At 44.2% G+C, this 21,636-nt stretch overlaps 1 long non-coding RNA gene across 4 annotated transcripts in view; it reads right to left on the bottom strand.

Moving 5' to 3' along the window:
• The window catches only part of LOC138755319 (uncharacterized), a 42,244-nt gene extending 20,927 nt beyond the window's left edge, over positions 1 to 21,317 (bottom strand). For 3 of the 4 annotated variants that reach the window (XR_011352184.1, XR_011352186.1, XR_011352187.1), the window contains exon 1: positions 6,550 to 10,232. This is a non-coding gene — a long non-coding RNA (uncharacterized lncRNA). Of the gene's footprint in view, positions 1 to 6,549; positions 10,233 to 21,249 lie in introns of those variants that run through there. The other variant, XR_011352185.1, reaches the window with a different exon arrangement.
• Between the last annotated feature and the right edge of the window lie 319 nt (positions 21,318 to 21,636).

Raw genomic sequence — 21,636 nt, 5'->3', positions numbered from 1 at the left:
TTTAAAATTCTCTCTCTTTTCAAATACCTTCATGATCTCACTTCTTCCTATCTCTACAATCTCTGACAATTCTATCTATATATATCCAATGTATCAGTGCTCCTTCAATTTTGATAATTTTCACACTTCTAATTACTCTGCATTGATGAGCTGCCAGGATACAAGATCTGCTTCATAACCTCTCCATAGCTCCCACATCCTTCCTGGTCACCTCATTATAGGAAGGTTGTGGAAGGTATGGAGATAGTGCAGAGGAGATTTAGCAGGATGTTGCCTGGTTTAGAGAATATGTCTTATGAGGCAAGGTTAGCAGAGCTAGGTCTTATCTCGTTGGAGCAAAGGAGGATGAGAGGTGACTTAATAGAGGTCCACAAGATTATGAGAGGCATAGATAGGGTGGTCAGCCAATACCACAAGAATAGCAAATACCATAGAACACATGTACAAAGTGAGAGGAGGAAAATTTAGGGGAGACTCCAGGGGTACAGAGAGTAGTGAGTACCTGGAACATGTTGGCAGGGCTGGCGGAGGAGGCTAGTGCAAAAGGGACATTTAAAAGACTCAGACAGGAATATGGATGAAAAAAAGAGGGTTGTGAGGTAGGGAAGGTTTAGCTTTCTGAGTAGGTTCACATAGGTTGGCACAACATTTTGGGCCAAAGGGCCTAAATTGTGCTGTAGCATTCTATGTTTTTGCAATACATATGTGCAAGAGAAACTCAGGTCATACAGCATCCATAGGAAGAAAAGGACAACCAACATTTCCAACTTGAGCCCTTTGCCAAAGTAAATGCTCCCTTTAGGTTTCAAAATTCTTACATAGAACAGCAAAACATTTGTCAGCATCAGATGGATCAACTAATCTCCATTTTTGTTTCATGAACTATTTCAGACCTTTTTTCAAATTACAGTTCAGGCCTTTCATTATTAGTGGCAGTTTTAATGCAAAAATTTCATAAAATAGAATTAGTACCAAGAAAGCATTGCTGATCTGTCGAAATAATTTAATTCAGGACTTCTGAATGATGTCTATCCTGTTGGTGTATAAAAAAATGTAGTCAAGAAAGAGCAGTGAATTCTGTCGACCAGCCCTTTCTGAATCAACACAATTAAAATGAAGTAAAAGCCTTTTTTTGTTGATGCATTTAAACTACCTGAGGTTATTAAACAATGTTAATTAGACCAAATAATCTGTTGGTTTTTAGATCACCCTGCAGATGTGAAATAGGATGCTGAATTTTTCCCTCTTTACAAAGTGTGTTCATTCTACATTGCCAAAGATATCACCATATTATTTCTTATATTCATTCTAACCTGTTATTTTATTTAAGCTGTTGTTATCAACCCAGGAAATCTGAGAAAGATTTATCCATTACTATTTGTTGAAATTTGACAAGAGAATCTTCTAAAATGCATATGAATACCAGGGGAACAAGCTGTATCAAAGTGCAGAACAACTAAGAAAAACAATGCAATTATCCCACTATCTACATGTTGCTGTTAAAATTAATGTGTGATAATGAGAAGAGTATCTTTAGCTCTTTGTGGCTTTTTGTTAGCTTGATTACAATTGACAGCAGCTGGAGCTGCAGTTTGCACTGCAACAACTCACCAAGTTCCTTAGTTAGTATCTTCAAAACCTACAACATCTACCAGTCAGAAGGACTAGAGCATCAACACCACCTGGAAGTTGCCCATCAAGACACACACTGTCCAGACTTGGATTCCTTCACTGTTGCTAAAACTCTCCCCCAACAGTATTGTGGGTGTTATGTCTCTGAGTTACTTGGGAGGCTTTTTAAATAACTTAGAGATGCAAGATTCAAATAACAAAAGAGACTCAACTTACTGATCCCTTCCACCATCTCAGGAAACTGTTGACAAACTCTTAGACATATGCATATGCCCCACAATGATGCACTACAGTGTATTCTTACCCGGTTACAAAATAGTTCACATTACCCTGACTACATAACATCCTTCCTTCTCAAGATAAATAAAAATTTAGTGTTCTTTATCACTTTCTTTCCAGTGAAACTTAAGTAATTGAACTTGTACACAAGTTTATTTACACATCTATTTTTAAATAGCACTGGCGGCAGTGTGTTGCTTTGCCATCTTGTGGATTTGACTGTGACCATTGGGCTCTGTGCTGCTGGAACACATGTAGGTGATGTAGCTTGTTGTGCTTCACATGACAACTGCTGTGTTGATGTTTCAGTATTAGTGGTTGTGGTCTCTTCACTTGATATCTCATTTGATATTGGTGTTGCAGGCTTTCTGCTTCATCACATCTTGTGTTGGCCAGATGTGAATTCTTTTCCTTTTCAGCTGATTGCTAGACTATCTCGACAATGTATGATCTTGGTGTCTCAGCTTCTCTGATGACCTTTTCAACATTGGCTCTTGAATATGCACATGCTGCCCTCTGAAGAGTTCGGGCAACGTTTGTGCCTGTTTGTTATAATGCTGGCTTCCTTCTTGCGTGTCAGCCAGGCTTCTTCTGGTTTCCTCCTAATCTTCTGGAGGGTGTATTTTTCTTGGCAGAGTTGTTTTATATCTCCTGCCATTTAGAAGTTCTGCTGGGGACTTCATGACAGTCCTTAAAGGTGTTGCTCGATAGGCCTTCTTTTGTTTAGCGGCACTTGTCTTTCAAAAAACCCATGACCTTTGGGGTAGTATGGGGATGATGTAGTGATAACAAACCCATACTCTGCAGCTAGTTTTCTGAATTCTTGTGACATGAACCATCTTCAATTGTCACATATTACTTCTCAGGTATTCCTTGTTCAGCAAGAAGTGTCCCCTAATTCATGAGATGATAGTTGACACCCTCAAGTCTTTCACCCTTTTGACAAATGGAAACTTAGAGAGTAACGGGCTACTATTATATACCCCTTTTGATTCTCAATGAACAAGTCTGCTCCCACTGTGTGACATGACCTGGAAAGTACTTCTGTGGAAATAATTTCCTCCTTTTGTTGTATGCTTCTGTATTTTGGCATATTTGACATGTTCCCATCATATTTTAAATGTCTTTGTATATACCAGTCCAGAACACAGCTGATTTTGCTCTGAGTTTGCATTTCTCCATTCCCATGTGACCTTCATGTATTTCTGGAGAATCTCTTTCTGCATTGTTTCGGGTATAATCAGTCTTGATCCAGACAGCAGAACACCATTCTCCAATGATAGCTTGACTCTATCGACCAATATTGACGTATTGACGGCTGTATCTGCTTTGTCTTCTCTAGCCATCCTTGTATTACTTGTTGAGAAAGCATTTGCAACACGTCGTCCTTATTGGTTTCTTCTCTGATCTGGCTTTTTACTGGTCACACTGACAAAATGATGTACCTTGATCCCCCTGTCTTCCATTTCATATTTTTCATTTGGGGAAAGTCATGAAAAGCTACCAGCAAGCACCATCTCTTCGCCTGGTATGAATTTTAAGTCAAAGTCATAGCATTGTAGTCATAGAAGTAATCTCTGCAATCTAGCTGGTGCCTTATTTAGGTTCTTTCTCTGGACGTGTTCCAGTAGGTAATGATCACTTTCTACCACACAAAAACTTGTGAAACACTTTGCATCCATATTTGACCGCCAACAGCTCTCTCTCTCTCTCTCTCAACATTGGCATACCTGGTCTCTACTGTTGATAGTGCTTTTGAGGCAAAAGCTATTGGTTTTCCTTCTTGTACCAAGGCCTCTGTTAGATGCATCTATTTGCAGAGTAAGGGCTTTTTCTCTATCATAGTATCTCAACTCCACTTCACTGCATATTATTTCTTTGAGCTGGTCACACTTCTCTGATGTGAAGGTGACCATATCTTCCTTCAGCAACTCTCTGATGTTTGCTGTGTAGTTTGAAATGTGGTATGGAGGAACTCATGTATTGGACCAACCCAGGGAAACTTCTAACTTCCTTTTTGTCCTTTATGTGCTCCATCTCAGCAATGGTTTTAACCTTCTTTGGGCTTGGATTTACCCCATCAAGAGCATACACAATTCCAAAGAATTGGCATTCCTTCTCTTTTATAATGCATTTGTCTGCATTAAGTTTAATTCCAGCTCCTCTTGTTCTCTCCATGACCTCATGTAGATGAAGATCGTGAGTTTTTCCATCTCTGTCAAATACCTGGACATTGTCCGCGATGCCAACAGCACCTTTACACCCTCTGCAGGTTCATCATTCTCCTGTTAGAACTCATCCTGGCTTACCTTTAGGTCGAAAGGTAGCCGCAGGAACTTGTAACGACCAAATGGAGTATTGAACGCTGTTAGTAGTGTTGATTCCTCATCTAGTTTCACATTCCAGTATCTATTCTTAGCATCTCACTTGTTGAAGATTTTGGATCCTGTTAGTTCTGCTATGATGTCTTCTAGTGTCAGCGTTGAGTAGTGACCTTTTTTTATTGCTAGATTTAAGTCTTTAGGGTCAAGACATATTCTCAAGTGGCCATTTGGTTTTTCTTTGACCACTATGGAATTTACCCAGTCAGTCAGCTCTTTGGTTATAACTTGCATCTTTTCCATGTCCTTGAGTTCTTGCTCCATCTTCTTTCCTTGGAACATGGACTGCTGGTTTACAGTTCAGATCTATGGAGATGTGATATTCAAAGTCTCCAAAGCATCCAACTGAATTATCAAAGCATTCCAGGTACATACTCATAAGTTCAGCCTTGTTTGTGACTGGAGGTCAGTTCTCCAATGGAGTATCTCCGTTGATCATTTTGGATATCATCTTCATCTGGATCTCATAATTGACAGAGATTAATTGCAACTCCCAGCAGCTATCTAGACCAAGAATGGGTCTTTTTTCTTCACTGGTATTACTATTTTCTTCATACGAGTCTTGCACATCTTCACCCAGTGGTTTACTTTACCACAGTATGAGAGGCATTTGTTTCAGTCATTGAAGAGGTGTTGTCTATTGCACTTCCTGCTGGTCTTGGCGGGGGGGGGGGGGGGGGTTGCACTTTTCTGATTGTGTTCTTTATAGTATCAACCCTTCCTTCTCTTTGATGTGGGTGGGTCTGCATAGATAGAGATTTCCATACTCACACCTCAAAAACTGAGTGATTCAAGAAAGTAGCTCCCCATTGCCTTCTCAAGGGTAGTTAGGGAAGGACAATTAAATGCTGGCTAAGCCTGTGAACCTTTTCAAAACTAATTACCTCATGATGTGCAGATTTCAGATCAGATCAGATTCAGATTTATTGTTGGAGTATATACATGACATCACATACAATCTTGAGATTTTTTTTCCCTGCGAGTGTAGCAGAATTACCATTAATTGGTAGTGAAAAAAACTTCTGTACACAACCTACACATGTAAACAAAGAACAATAAACTGAAACCAAATGGAAACTAACTGACTGTGCAATAAAGAGAGAACAAAAAGAAAATCAATAAAGTGCACAAGTAAGAGTCCTTAAATGAGTCCCTGATTGAATTTATTGTTGAGGAGTCTGATGGTGGAGGGGTAGCAGCTGTTCCTGAATCTAGTGGTGCAAAGTCTTCTGGTACCTATACCTCTTTCCTGATGGCAGCAGCGAGAACAGAGCATGTGCTGGGTGGTGTGGGTTTTTGATGATTGTTGCTGCTCTCTGACAGCAGCATTCCCTGTAGATGTGATCAATAGTTGGGAGGGTTTGGCCTCCACTACCATTTTACACTCAGGGAACCGTCATTGAAATGGGCAGCCATTGAATCTGTCCATCTTAGGATTCTTCAACTGCCAGCATCTAAGGATATAGATTTGAAATTTTATATTTTCAACATTGAGGCAGAATAAGAATTCCCAATTTTCTCTGATTGCTCACTTTTCCCTCTGTCTGTGTAATGCGCGTCGAAAGAACCAAAGACTTGTTGATCCAAACCAAGGCCTTTATTAACTAAAAGACTGGAGCATATCACAAGTAGGTCGACCTATCCAGAATGACCTGGTCTGGCTAGGAGCAATCCTTTAAGACCTGCCAGTAGGTGTGGCTACACTCTCAGCCAATCACAGTCATCCTACACTACCATCTGTACATATGTACATATACACATTGATGATAGAATCTGTACTATCAACAGTCTGCTCTTACCACCCGGAGAACAATTAGTAAGAAAGCAACCAGCCCAAATTTGGGTTCTGCATGGGGTGAGCTACTTGCACCTAATAGATTGAATACACCTGAGATTGTCTGATCTCGGAAGCTAAGCAGGCTCAGGCTGGTCAGTATTTTGAAGGGGAGACCGCCTAGGAATACCAGGTGCTGTAGGTTTCTGTGAGGGGCACTGGACAAAGTGCCTTATAGTAGACAAAAGTTAAAGAATTTCATGTCTGTTACATTCTAAATGTAGTTTTAAATGACAATAATGGATCCTTTGTACCAGGCTGCACTGATCCACAAATGAACTGGGTCACAGAGGTGCAGGCTCACACTGGGCTGATGTCACAATGGTCCCGGGAAGGAGGGGGGCCACAAATGATCATGGAGGTCATGCTGATAAGCTCTCGGAGAGTTCCAGTAAAATCAGTTAGTTGGTTCAGCTCACTCACAGTTTCTCCGAGGTTTTTCTTTTGTTCTCTGCACAGCACACCAACCACAGTGGTGACCGACAGTCCACAACGGCATTTTGGACTCCACAATGAACACGAGTGCACAGTCTCACTGAAGCTGCCGGCCTTTTGGACTTAACAGTTGCTAGTCTGGTTTGAACAAGTTGAGGCCCAGTTTCAGGTCAGGCAAATTCCAGATTCCAGTTTGCTCGACCAGGAGATTGCCAGATGAATTATCAACTTCTTACATCAATCTCCAGCTGCCAACAAGTATGAGGCAATTAAGGTGCTCCTTATCTGCACCTTCAGACTTTCCCACCGAGAACAAACAGCACAGCTGCTCCACATGGACTGCCTGGGTGACCACGTGCTATCCACCCTTATGAATGATATGCTGGCGTTAATGGATGGCCACAGGCCCTGCTTACTGTTCGAGCAGATATTTCTCAAACAGATGCCGGAAGACATCTGCCTACTCCTTGCAGATGACAACTTCAGTGACCCACGCAGATTAGCAGCCCATTCAGTTGTCCAGTGGCATGCCAAGCAATATGGCGGGGCATCTGTTAACCTAGTTGCTGTGTCACGCCAAATGACTCGTCGCTCTCTCCCGCTCCACCAAGGAGGCCAGCGACAGCTGCAGCAGGTGGAGACTCAAACTTGGAGCGGTGGTGTTTCTAGCATCAGAGATAGGTTTCTGGAGACTGCTGCTGTCATCGAAAGCCTCCTTTATCTATGAGACCGGCACTCAGGGTGATGTTTTCTCACAGACACAGGGACAGAGGTCAGCGTTTTCCCCCCTTGAACCGAAACACCCACGCAAGGAAGTCGGGACCATCCCTCACCATTGCCAACAACAGCAGCATATGCACCTACAGGGTGTAGACCATCCGCTCGAGTTTGGCTCCTGCCATTTTACCTATACCTTCACTTTGGCTGATGTGTCTCAGTCCCTACTGGGTGCAGACTTCCTTCAAACCCACTGCCTCCTGGTGGGCCTGAAAGGACACCGTCTGAAGAAAAGTTCCTGGACCCTACTTCAATTCGGTAACCTTATCAGGCAATGGGTTTGCCAGAATCCTGGCAGGATTCCCAGCCATTATAATGCCACAGTTCTCCACCGCAGTCCCAAAACATGGTGGCAAGCACCGCAGGGGCCGCCACTACATGGCTGGGCACACAGGCTTCCTCCCGACAAGTTGCGGCTTGCCAAGGAAGAATTCAGGAAGATGGAGGAGATGGGAATCATTTGGCGCTCAGACAGCCCATAGGCCTCTCCTTTACACATGATGCTGAAATCTTCTGGGGGATGGAGACCTAGTAGGGACTACCATTGGCTCAACAACACCATGACAGCCAACAACTGGTACCCAGTTCCCCACATCCAGGACTTCACAGCCAATCTACACATAGCAAGGATCTTCTTAAAAATTGACCTGGTCTGGGAGTACCACCAGACATCCGTGCACCCCAGCGACATCCCCAAGACAGCCCTCATCACTCCGTTCAGCCTTTTTGAGTTCCTCCACATGCCACTTGGCCTCAAAAACGCAGTTCAGACATTCCAGAGATGTATGGTCTCTGTGGGGTGCAACCTGGATTTCGTTTTTATCTACCTAGATGACATCCTAATTGTCAGTCATTCATGACAGGAGCACCTAACACATCTGCAGCTGTTCTACCAGCAACAGAGCAACTATAGCCTAGCCATCAACCCAGCCAAATGTCAGTTCAGCATGACGGCATCAATTTCATTGAGCACCGCATCAATCGACACAGGTCAACCTCTCTTCCGTTAAAGGTTGTTCCATTCATAAGTTTGCCAAGCCAACTATTGTCAAAGGTTCATTAGGATGGTCAACTTCTACTATTGGTTCCTGTTGTCAACTGCCAGGATCATGCAACCTCTTTTCAAGCTACTGTCTGGTCAGACCAAAGAACTCAGCTGGGACGAAGGGTCTACGGCAGCTTTTCACCAAGCTAAAGGTGCTCTGGCCAATGCCACCCTTCTAGTGCATCCATGTGTTGATGTACCCACCGCCCTCACAGTTGACGTATCCAACACGGCCATCGGTAGCGTCCTGGAACAGTTGATTGATGGACATTGGACACTGCTCACTTTCTTCAGCAGACCATGTGGCCCACGGAGCAGAAGTACAGTGTGTTCGATAGGTAGTTGCTAGCTCTCTATCCCACTGTACACCTTTCCTGCTTTTTCCTCGAAGGACAGGATTTCATGGTCTTCACCGATCACAAGCCCGTGTTCGGCAAGGCTGCAGCGCCATCTCTCTTATATCTCAGAGTGCACGATAGCTATCAAGCGCATTTCTGGCAAGAACAACCTCATGGCTGAAACTCTGTCCCATACATCCATCCTGTGCATTCCCTGTCCCCTGAAATCGACTATACAGTGCTCAAAGTACCCAGTGGGCAGGATGGCATGATACCAGCCTACCGCACTGCAGTCTCAGGGATACAGGTGGAAGACATGCGTTTTGTGGCATCCAAAGCCACACTTCTTTGTGACGTGTCCACCGGCCGACCTAGGACCAACGTTCCCGCTGTGTGGAGGTGTCGCTACATGGGTTGGCCCACTCCTCCATCCAGGCAACAATATAACTGATCGCAGAAAGATTCATGTGGCATGACTGTGTAAACAGGTCAGCCACTGGGCCAAAACTTGCCTGCACTGTCAGACATCCAAGGTGCAGAGGTATGTGAAAGCCCCTCTTCGGTCCTTCCTGCCAACACACAGACGATTTGACGACGTCCACGTGGACATTGTTGGGGCGCTACCGGTTTCCAGAAGCACCACATACCTGTTCACAATGGTAAAAGGATTCACAAGATGGCCAGAAGCTGTCCCGCTCTAGGACACCTCCACAATATACTGCGCCAGGGCCCTCATCACCAACTGGATAGCCCGTTTTGGCGTTCCTTCCAATATCACGTTGGATGGGTGGGGGGCACAGTTCCTGTATGGCCTATGGGCAGCACTCGCATAGCTCCTAGGGACCCAGTTACATCACACCATGGTCTACTATCTACAACTAATGGCCTGGTAAAAAGGTTCCATCAGCATTTGAAGACAGCCATCATGACGCAACTCCGAGGCCCAGACTGGGTGGACAAGTTGCCTTGCATGCTCCTTGGCATCCGCACAGCACAGTAGGAGGTTTTAGCCACATCCTCCACTGAGCTCATCTTTGGGGCCTGGCTGACAGCCCTGGGAGTTTGTGCCAGTGACTCGTGGCCAGGAGAAAACACCTACGGCAATGCTAACATGATTTTGCGAGAAGTTGGGCACCATGGCCCCTGTCCCAAACTCATGCCATGGTCCAGATCCATCCTACGTCCTGAAGGATCTCGAAGACTGTAAATATATCTTCATAAGGAGAGGCCTGAACCAGGGCCCCTTCAGCGCCCATACAAGGGTCCGTACAAGATATTATGACACAAGGGGGATTATGTGGGTTTTAGACATTGGGAGTAGGCAGGAAACATTCACAGTCGACCGCCTCAAACCAGCACACCTTGACCTCAACCAACCAGTAAGTGTTACAGCCCCCTGACGGAGAGGTCGGGTTCCAAAACTTATGAACTGTGGACTCGGCACCTCCAAACACCAGTTCTGGAGGTGATGGAGGTGTCATGTAGCAGGCTCCACTGATTTGCATGTGAACTGGATCACGGAGGTGCAGGCTCATGCTGGGATGATGTCACAATGGTCCCGGGGGAGGGGGGGGGGTGGGTGGGGGAGACACAAAGGGTCATACTGATAAGCTCCTGGCGAGTTCCAGGATCATCGGTTGGTTCAGCTCACTCACACCTTCTGTGTGGTTTTTCTTCCATTCACTGCATAGCTCACCAACTTCTCCTTTACCTTTGTGGAAATGTAACCAGTGATGGCTGCTTACCACAAGTATGCATGAGCATCCTGAAGTCAATTCCAGTCAGATGACACTTTGAATACTAGGATCATTCTTGATCATCAAGAAACAAAGATGGCTCTGAGTTACCGAAGACAGTGTAAAAAATAGCTAGGATATTGACACCAGTGTTGGGATTGAAATACAGCGGTTTCTCTGTAAAAAACATGTGAACAATGTTCTTACATGAATAGTTTGGAACAGCTTAACCTAAAATATTAATTTGTATAGACAGCAGAAATCATAGTATTTTTTAAATATTAGGAGATGCAGTATTTGAGCGCAGGACAGTGGAGAGGTGGAAGCAGGGGTTTCTGGTTCATGAAGTTTTTCGTTCATAAAGTTTTCTGGTTCATGTGCCTAACCCTTTTTTCATATGTAAGTATTTGTCACTTTGTAAAAATAAAGAATAACATTTTCAAAAATAAACCATAGCTCTCAACCTTTGATACATCTATGCATGTTTTTTTTTCATTATTTCTTAATATGTAATTAAATACACACAAAATTTGGTAAAATTTGATTTGTGACCACTTGAAATTTGAAATAATTTAATCTGCATTTGGCATTCCAAAACTGGATTGAAAATATACCCTTAGTCTCTCTTTCTTTGGCTTGGCTTCGCGGACGAAGATTTATGGAGGGGGTAAAAGTCCACGTCAGCTGCAGGCTCGTTTGTGGCTGACAAGTCCGATGCGGGACAGGCAGACACAGTTGCAGCGGCTGCAGGGGAAAATTGGTTGGTTGGGGTTGGGTGTTGGGTTTTTCCTCCTTTGCCTTTTGTCAGTGAGGTGGGCTCTGCGGTCTTCTTCCAAGGAGGTTGCTGCCCGCCAAACTGTGAGGCGCCAAGATGCACGGTTTGAGGCGATATCAGCCCACTGGCGGTGGTCAATGTGGCAGGCACCAAGAGATTTCTTTAGGCAGTCCTTGTACCTTTTCTTTGGTGCACCTCTGTCATGGTGGCCAGTGGAGAGCTCGCCATATAACACGATCTTGGGAAGGCGATGGTCCTCCATTCTGGAGACGTGACCCACCCAGCACAGCTGGATCTTCAGCAGCGTGGACTCGATGCTGTCGACTTCTGCCATCTCGAGTACTTAGTCTCTACACTGATATAAAATGGTTAGAATTGATACATTTTTATCCTCTGCTTGATTTTAATTTTTATCAACATCACTGCTAGCTGTTCAACAGTGGCTCGGTAGGTAATCCATTTGTTTCTCGGTCAGAGGTTATGAGTTCAATTCTTACTTCAAAGACAGGAGCAAACTCTTCCAGAATCGTGCTTCTGAATAGAGACTAACTAGGCTGGAATTGTTTTCTTTGGAGCTAAAAAGGGATTTGTATGAAATTATAAGAGGCCTAGACAAAGGAAACAGGAAGCCCATATTTCTCTTGGCAGTGGGGTCTTAGATTTAAGTTAATTGATCGAAGGATTAGAGGAGAGTTGAGGCAGACTTTTTACACCCATAGAATGATGGTTGTCCAAAGACCCTTTCCTGAAAGATGGAACATTTCAATATTTTAAAAAGATGCCTGGATGATTACTCAAAGGACTGTTATCATTTAGGGTTCAAACTGGGCACTGAAAAGTAACCTAAATAACTCCACATAGCCAGTTTGAACATGGTAGATTAATTACCTTTTTCAGTGTCATAAATATTGGTGATATTTTTCTCAAGTAAAGAAATGGGGAACAACCACTCTGCTGGATGTCTTTGATACAAGATGCTAAATCAAGGCTCAATTCACCCACTTAGGTGAACCCATACAATCTAATGGCTCTGAAGAAAAGACGAGGCAATTTCTCCAGTGAAAAATGCATTCTTAACTGAAAATAATATTGCTGAGCATGGCATGCCTATTTTTGTGCTTTGTTAAATGCAAATTGATACATTCTTGCATTTGAAAATTGTTTAACAGGCAATGAAGGTGGTAAGAGACGTTATCTAAATTAAAAACTATATTGTAATTTTGAAGGTTTTCTTTTGTATTTTGTTCTGGAAAAAACCGAAACCTGTACACTCGAAAACATGCATATAGCCAATCTTTCTACAGCCTTCTTTTAGCAGAGTGTTTCTTTCCTTAGATACCTGCAGATGTGACTTGGTCACCCTCATAATTGAAGATAATCAGTCAATTGGAGTGATAATATTATTGGTGATATCAGGAAATATTGATTAAACCAAATATACTTGCCTTCTGGAAATGTTTCACCTACATTTACATTTCTGATACAAACCAAAAATGCCACTGGTTTACAGCCAAAAGACTCATGTCAAGTCTTGCATAGAACATTACAACACAGTACAGGCCCTTCAGCCTCAATGTTATGCTCACCTATATATAGCTACAAAAAAAAACTAAACCCTCTATTTTTCTTTCATCCATATGCATGTCTAAAAATCTCTTGTGTCCCTTTTCTTCCTGCCTCCACCACCACTCCTGGCAATGCATTGAAGGCACCCACAACTCTCTGTGAAGAAAACCTACGCCTGATGTATCCCCTATACTTTCCTCCCTTCACTTTGTACATATGTCCATTGGTGTTTGCTACTCCCACCCTAGGAAAAAGATGCTGGCTGTCTACCTTATCTACAAAATGCAGGATCTACATATTCTGTATTTCTTATTCATTCCTTAACTAAGATCTATGTTTCAGGAGTTCTAAATACTTTATCAAACATATTCAGTCCTTCACCTCCCACCTTAAATCAACAAAGTTGCATGTGACAAATTTCAAAAACAATAGGCAACTATTTACAATTGTGACTGCTATCCAATAGAAATGTTTCAGTCTGTATATTTTTCAAATATTTTCCCTTTAGTCTTGGCTGTGTAGATAAAATATAGTATAGAACTAGTCAGTTGGTTTACAATGTCTATAGTTCAGGTGCCTCGAAACAATCTAGTTGTAAGAAGCCTGAACACAGGACTTAAATCAAATATTTGCTATTTTAATAAAATGTCCTTTGATCAAAGATTTGTACATAGCTGTGAATATTTAAAGTATAAAGAACTTAACCAGATTTATATCCATTTATAATAAAGATTTGAATTTCTGTTTTAGCAGTATTGCAGTGTCCCCTGGTGGATTTTAATTTTATAAATTTAGTTCCAAACAAGTCAACTTGCTCAACACTATTAGGGACAACACAACACTGAGTATTGGATTACAACAGCAAGTTCAGTGTTGTGATCCAAAATTGATTTACTGTTGAATAAGTGATTATTTTTGGCTAAAAGCATGCCAGATAAGAAATTGTACTTTGCCCTTCTGGTCATGTTCCATATTAATGCTCCTGAATTATTCCCAGCAGCAGACACACATCTAATGATGGGAATGAGCAAATGATAGTTGATCCCATTGATTCAGCCTTCAACGTGAGCTCAAAGTTCCAGGACATGTTTGACAATGGACAGTCTCATGAAAAGGAGAGGACAATCTTCTACATTTTTAATTTTGTTACAGGTGGGACTAGTCAACAGGCCCATAATATGGAAATACTTAAGGGTTGCTTGAATGGGATTGCAGTTGTCATAGGCAAGTTTAATTTACATATTGCTTGGGAAAACTAAACAGGCAAAGATATTGCAAAAGAAGAATTTGTAGAATGCATTGAGGATGCCTTCTTGGAAGTATATTATGGTACCTATCCAGAAATAGGTTTTTTTTTTGGTTTGGTTATGATGATGGAAAAGGATTAGTCAGAGATCTTAAGGTTAAAAAATCCCTTAGAAAGTAGTGTGACAGAATTCCAGGTTGAGAATGAACACAACTAGCTTCAATTTAAATAATGTCAATTGTAATGATATGAAGTTGTGATTATTTAAGGTAGACAGAAAATAAACCAAGAGACAGGTCAGTAGATGAAATGTGGCAGATATTCAAAAAATTGCTCCATAATACTCAGCAGGAATTTATTTAATTAGAAAGGGGGTTCATGCAAGAGAGGTACCATCTGTGGGTAACAAAGGAGATCAAGATTACTGTCAAGTTAAAGAGTAGTGCTTGAAAAGTCATAAAGGCAAGTAGTAACCCAGGGGACTGCAACAAAAGAATAAAAAGCTAATGGGAAAGAAGAGCTAATGGGAAAGAAGATTGATTAAAAAAACTCATGTTACATTAAAATTAAACAGGACATAAATAGGAAGGAGACAGGTAGATATGGGGACTTTAGAGAATGAAGTTGGTGAATTAATAACAAGAAACAATGAAATGGCAAATCCAGGGAATCGATTTTTTTGCTTGTCTTCATCATGGCGGACACGGCAAATATCCCTAAAATAGAAGATGGGCTTATTTCTAGGAGGAACTTGTAAAAGTTTCAATCTCGCAGAGTGTTCCGTGTTTTTTCATTGAATGCGTGCCTCATTTATGAAAATGCTAGCCTCATCTCATCGCAGGAAGCACTGTGGCAGGCATCACAGACCACTGAGGAGGGATGGGTATCACAGCGCAAGAAACAGCAAAAATGCACCCACACAAATGCTCTATGCCCAGAAAGTCTTTTGAAGGTACAGGACCAGACTTGGATTTCTCCAATGTGCAAAGGGTTTGCAGTTTCAACTTTTCAAACAATGCAGAAACCAAGACTGTAATGTTTTAAGGAAGGTCCTTCACCCACACTTTCAAGCCTGGATTACTCTCTCTGTGGAGCCAAAAGTAACAGAAATTCAACTTCTGGTCTCTGGATCTTGTGGGCAGCCACATCAATCTCTGTCATTTATGCAGGACCAAAGATGACACCCAGGCTCTGTTTTTACAGAGCAATTGGCCTGTAGAGTATTTAGTATGTAAATGGTAGAATCTCCCACAATGGAATGGCTGCATTATTGTCTGCCCAAAGATGCAGGTTGCCATCAACCAGACCCCTAATCCCATAAAGCTTGTCTTGAAGAATATAATTTTTTCATGCCAAGAAAGGGGATCCATTTGCTAAAGGTGCAAGGCCATGAAACATTTTCTTATGGTCAATGCAATATTTCCTTGATTCCTCATCCTTATGGAGTCTGCAGTGCTGGACATTTTTAATTGAGAGAACTGCTCTAAGAGACAAATTTAGCATTGCTCCTAACAATTGTGATTTTTGACCTCTGTTCCCACTTCCACCATTCCAGCTTTGCGCCAACAGCTGTGGAAACTATTGAAAATGCCCTAAGGTGTGTCATTCAATTTGGGAAGGGGGAAACTGCAGAGACCTCACCAAAGTTTACAGCATGCGCCACCACCAGGCTATTGGGAGATAATGGGCCAACCCTGAGGACAATCAGGAGATCTGGAGCTTGGACAGACAGGAAGATCAGAGAAGGGAGGCTTCAAAAAGAATATTCCTGCTACCAGGCAATTTAAGATGAGATAAAGGGATTCACCTTCGGGATGATCATCACCAACACTCTCCACAATCATTTTGCAGAAATTTCCAAGACCTTTATAACCTCAGGACGAGAAAGATTTAAATCTACTGAAAACATTTGAATGGTTTGAAATATCCAAATTTTAAAAAAGACATTTCCCAAGTATTTAAGGAACATTCCACACTTCAGTAAAACTAACTTAAGGTTATTAGAGATTCTTATAAAGATTTAAAAGGGCAATTTTGAATGGTTTTATAGGTTATCATGTTAACTATGATCCCCACAGACATGACCTTCCAGTAAAATCAAGAGCAGAAAAGAGCTTGTGTATCCTCAGAACTGGTGCCGGGTCTGCATTGTAAGCACTGGGTAACCAGCTTAGATTTTAACTCCCCAGTTGAACTCTTTGACGAGTCCAGGGTCAGAGGTCAACCAGCTGACAGCAATTTCCACATTAGAATGCATGTGTGCAGATCATGAATTTGCTACCAGTTTTACTGGGAAATGATGACAGTTTTGCCAGCCTTACTCCAAAATATCCAAAGCATCAGTGTCATATGTGAAGAAAAATGTGGGCTTTCATTCTCATTAGAACAAGAGATGATCTAATTGGAATACACAAGTTTTTGAAGGGTCTGAACATGATGATTACCAAGAGGAAGTTTCCCTTGGACAGGAAAACATTTATTTTGTTTTTTTAAGCATAGTACAGACCCTTCCACCCACGATGTTGTCTGACCCATCTATACCGAGCAAAAAAAACCTCCCTACCTCATAACCCTATATTTTTCTTTCATCCATGCCTGTCTAAGAGTTTCTTAAATGACCCTATTTAAGTCTGAGATCAGGAGGAATTTATTATTTCAAAGGACTGTGATTCTTTGGAATTCTCTATCCCAGAGAGCTGTGGATGCTTAGACATTGAGTATTTTCTTGCCTATGAACAATAGATGCTGGAATTCACAAGAACCAAGAGATATGCAGATCTGTGTGGGAGATGGTGATAGATCAAATTGTATAGCACATTGAAGAATTTGTGTGGTCCACTCTTGCTCTGATTAATATTTCAATGTTGCTATATTTTAATGATTCCACAGTTCCTGGATGCATTCCCATATAAAACTATCCATGCCAAGCATATCTTAATCTCCAAAATATGCTCTATATTTTCTCTCTCTTTCAATGATGGTGGTGATACACCACTAGCATACTGCAGGGGGCGATCTCTGTACCTGCAGGAAGATCACCGGAGGACAGACCACACCTGGCCAGCTGTCAACCAGCCGACCTGAATAGGCCTAACTCCACCCAGCCGGCTGTCAAGCAACTGCCCGGGATATAATCCTGAGCCTGAGCCGGCCCCACCCAAGCCAGTCACTCGGGAGTCACCAGTACAGTTACCATTGTAGCAGAGACTTTTAACTGAATAAAGCCTGCTGTAGTCTTTCTTGAGCTTTGTGTCTGCTTACTGCTGCAGCAACACAGCACAATTTATTCAGTTAAAAATTTAGACCTGCTATAGGAAAGCCCCTAACCGTCGGGAGCCTAGATATCGACCCTGCCACCCAGAAGCCAAAGCACGCTTTGAAATCTGGAGGCACGTGGTTGACACACTCCAACGTGGTAAACACAGATCAGAAGAAACTCGTGGTGCTCTGCACGAAGTTGGGTCCCCATGCTTTCCAGGCCCTCAAAGACTGTACAGAGTACCCGGAAGCGATGGCTACCCTGGAGGCCATGTACAAGCCCCCAACGAAAGTGGTCTATGCCAGATATCTCCTGAGTATTCTGACCCAGCAACCAGGTGAGACAGCTGAAGCCTACCTGGGAGCCCTGCGTGAGCTACCTTGTCTGCGTCTGCAGAGCCCGGGGTGAATGAACAGGAAGTCAAGAGATTGGTAAGGGACGCCAGTCTTCGAGAGCTGCCCGCCAGAAGTTACTAGAAGACCATAACTACTTCCTGGCCTGAACTATAGAGGTAGTCCACTCCTTGGAGGCTGCAGCCCTCCATGCTGAAGCCTTCAACTCCCGACTTCCCCAAGCCTCTGCATGGACAGCCCAGGCAGCAGCCGTGACTCAGAAACTGCTGGCAGACGAATGCATCGCTGCCGCAGGCCCCCCGTGCCCGTGTAAGTACCATTGGTCCCGGTGTGGGTCAGATCGCCTGGCGAGAAACCAGTTCTGTTCGCGATGTGGCAAGAAAGGCTATGCAAAAGTATGCCTTTCGAAGCCCACCAGAACCTCAGCGGCCCTCTACAATCACCTTGCTACCCCCCACAGATGCCGCCACATTTGAGGGCTGGGCGTTGCCATTACTCGCCCAGCGACCTCCATCCTCCTCACCAACCCCACTTCCAGCCCTGAAAGGTACGACTACCGCGGGCTTGCCATGAACGGCACCCTACCCAAAGCCTCGCCAGCCAAGGCCAGAGAAGACATCACTTCCTCCGACATAGAGCGTGATCACATCACCTCCCCTCGAGTAGGCAGCATGACCGATGGGTAGAGCCAGCCATGCTGCCACCACGCACGCCCACAGGGTGCCGCCATCTTGTGTTGGCCGAGCACCGCCGCCATCTTGGGCCTATCGGGCCGATCAAGCGCACAACCTTATCTCCCACCCAGAACAGGGCGATGACGGTGACAACGACGGCGACATGGTCAATGACCAGACCATCCTCCCAATGCACCCCAAGCCTGCAGTTGCCACTGACCACCACTCACCTCTATCAACACACCCCTCACCACCGGCCGCCACTCACCTCAACTGTTGGGGAGCAGTGACTCGGACCCCGAGATGGTCCTCGTGGTCACTACACTAAAGAGAGACACCCCCCATGGCCTTGGGCATTCCATGATGGACATGGCTATTAACGGTCAGGTAACAAATGCCTATTCGACAGCGGCAGCACCAAGAGCTTCATACACCCGAACTTTGAGACTTAAAAATCTACTCTACAAGCTTTGCTATCGCTTTTGCTGTCCAGGACCACTCCATAAAAACTCTTGGGTACTGCTCCATTGATCTGACTGTATGGGGTTGGGGGGGGTGGCGGGGGAGACATACAACAGGTTCAGGGTCCTGGTCATGCCCATACTCTGTGCCCCAGTCCTCCTAGGCTTAGATTTCCAGTGCCACCTGCAAACCATCACCCTCGCTTTCAGTGGACCCCTACCCCTGCTCACACCCCACAGCGCACTGTCTGACCACCTGTGGCCACTCCACACTGCGCATCACCCCTCTGCCCTCTTCTCCTACCTCACGCCAGACTGCAAACCGATAATGGCCAGAAGCAGGCGCTACTGCGCAGCGATAGAGAATTCATTAAGGTGGAGGTAAAGCGGCTCCTGGCGGAAGGCATCATAGAACCCAGCACCAGCCCATGGAGAGCCCAAGTCCTGGTGGTCAAAGGGGGCAGCAAACTGAGAATGGTCATAGACTATAGTCAGACCATTAACCGGTACACCCAGCTGGATGCCTACCCCTTATCCAGGATATCCGACATAGTCAACGAGATAGCCTGCTACAGGGTCTTCTCCACAATTGACCTAGTCAGCCTATCATCAGCTCCTATTCCACATGCAGGACAACCCCTACACCGCCTTCGAGGCAGACAGGCAGGACTATGATGCCAACCTGGAGAGATTTATCTGGACAGCCGAGGAGCTGAACCTCACTTAAAACAAAGAGAAGTGTAGGTTCAGCACCACCCGCCTCGCTATCCTGGAGTACATCGTGGCACATGGTGTTATCAGCCCCGATCCAGAGCGCATGCTCCCATTAATGGAGCTACCCCTCCCACAAACTCTCAAGGCCATCCGCAGGTGTCTCGTCCTCTTTTCTTACTACTCCCAGTGGGTTCCCTGCTTCTCGGACAAGGTTCACAACTGGCCCAGGCCACCACCTTTCCCCTCCCACCTGAAGCGTAGGCAGCCTTTACCCGCATCAAGCAGGACATTGCAGACGCCATGATGCATGCAGTGGATGAGGACTCCCCATTCCAGGTGGAGTGTGATGCCTCCGATATGGCCCTTGCAGCCACCCTCAACCAGGAGGGGCGACCCGCTGCCTTCTTCTCAAGAACCCTCCATGGTACCAAGCTCGGGCACTCCGCCAGCCCCGCTAACGCCTCACATGCTAGCCAATCTAAGCCACTCCAGCACGCTGTACGACACCATCTGCCCCGGTGCCCGCCTGAGCCACTCTGTCTAGCCCTCAGACACCCAGCGCACCCTTGCCGACCTTTGACCAGGAGCCAACCCTGCAACAGTCACAGAGACTCTGATGGCTGCCGGTCTGTCTAAACCTGTAAATACACATATACCACCTAAGAATGTTGCTAACCCCGGCACAATTTTAAAGAAGGGGCTGAATGTGGTGATACACCACTAGCCTACTGCAGGGGGCGATCTCTTTAACTGCAGGAAGATCAATGGAGGACAAACCACACCTGGCTGGCTGTCAATCAGCCTTCCTGAATAGACCTAACTCCACCCAGCCAGCTGTCAATCAACCACCCGGGATATAATCCTGAGCTGGCCCCTCCTGAGCTAGTCACTCAGGAGTCACCAGTACAGCTACCACTGTAGCAGAGACTTTTAACTGAATAAAGCCTGTGTACAGTCTTTCTCGAGTTTTGTGTCTTCTTACTGCTGCATCAGGGCATCAAAGTGATCAATTTTAGCCTCTACAGATTGATGTACACACAATCTTAATGGCCAAAACATCTTACTCAGTGGCTCTGAATATCACGTTATTTAGCTTAAGTGCAACAATATTCTTCCAAGCCATTTTCAGGGGCATCTGCCAGTTAAGTGAAGCACCAGTTTATAACTGTACAGGTCAAGAGACTGACCATCAGAAAGACCTTAATGTCCATGAAAAGGGGACATCAGATGAAGAAGATACCGATGTGTTACAATTTACCAGGCCTCCAGGGAGACAGTTTCAGAAATGTCTGTGCAGTTTCTGAATGTAATGATTCAAGCAGGTACATCTCTGTTGTTAAGGAAACAACCATTTTGATTTTTACTGCATTGCTGCCAACAATTGTCTTCATTGCCTGAGGATCCAAAGTCAAAAGTCAAAGTACAAATGTGGTCTCAACTTATAAACAGAACTAAGTACCAATGTAAGTGCAGAAATGTAGGGATGAGGGAAACGGACTGGTAGTAGATGGAAAAATAACACATGTGGGGGAGGGAGAAGGGGACTATTGCAGAAATGGCAGCAGAACCAAGCACATGGTTCACACATTGATTTTATAAGACATTGATCTGAAGTGGAGTCCATTGCTTTTTTAAAATTTCCCTGGTTTGGGTCATTGTGGTTAAATGTAATTCTCCTCCAGCCACATTGGTTGGGATGAGTTAAATTACCAGAGGTCAGAGATAAGATTTTGGATTTTCTTACCTCATAGTTCAGCTGCAGAGGCATCCATCCCTCTTATAGACGCAATCATTTGTGGTCAGCTGTATTAGTTTTTTGAGTCATGATCCTGTGGAAAGTTATTCAGTGATAGGCCCTGGATATGTGTGTGGAGAAATATTGGCTGGAATGCACTGTTACAAACAAATTATGTCCACTGGGTACAACACGTTCTCCACAGGCAGCCAATAAATGTTAGCAGTGATTGGAAAACAGAGTGAACCTGTTCCCATTCAACAGCCAAGTGCACGCCACAAGGTCAAGCCTGGAAGGTTGGCAAATTGTGCTATGCCAGGATCTAGAGGAAAGAAGGGAAGATATGGAGGAGAAGCAGCACTGGAGGAGAAGATATGGAGGGGACTGGGAAGTTGA

Source organism: Narcine bancroftii, chromosome 2 (genome assembly GCF_036971445.1).
Source record: "Narcine bancroftii isolate sNarBan1 chromosome 2, sNarBan1.hap1, whole genome shotgun sequence".
NCBI lineage: Eukaryota > Metazoa > Chordata > Chondrichthyes > Torpediniformes > Narcinidae > Narcine > Narcine bancroftii.
This window is presented reverse-complemented; position numbering and strand designations above follow the sequence as displayed.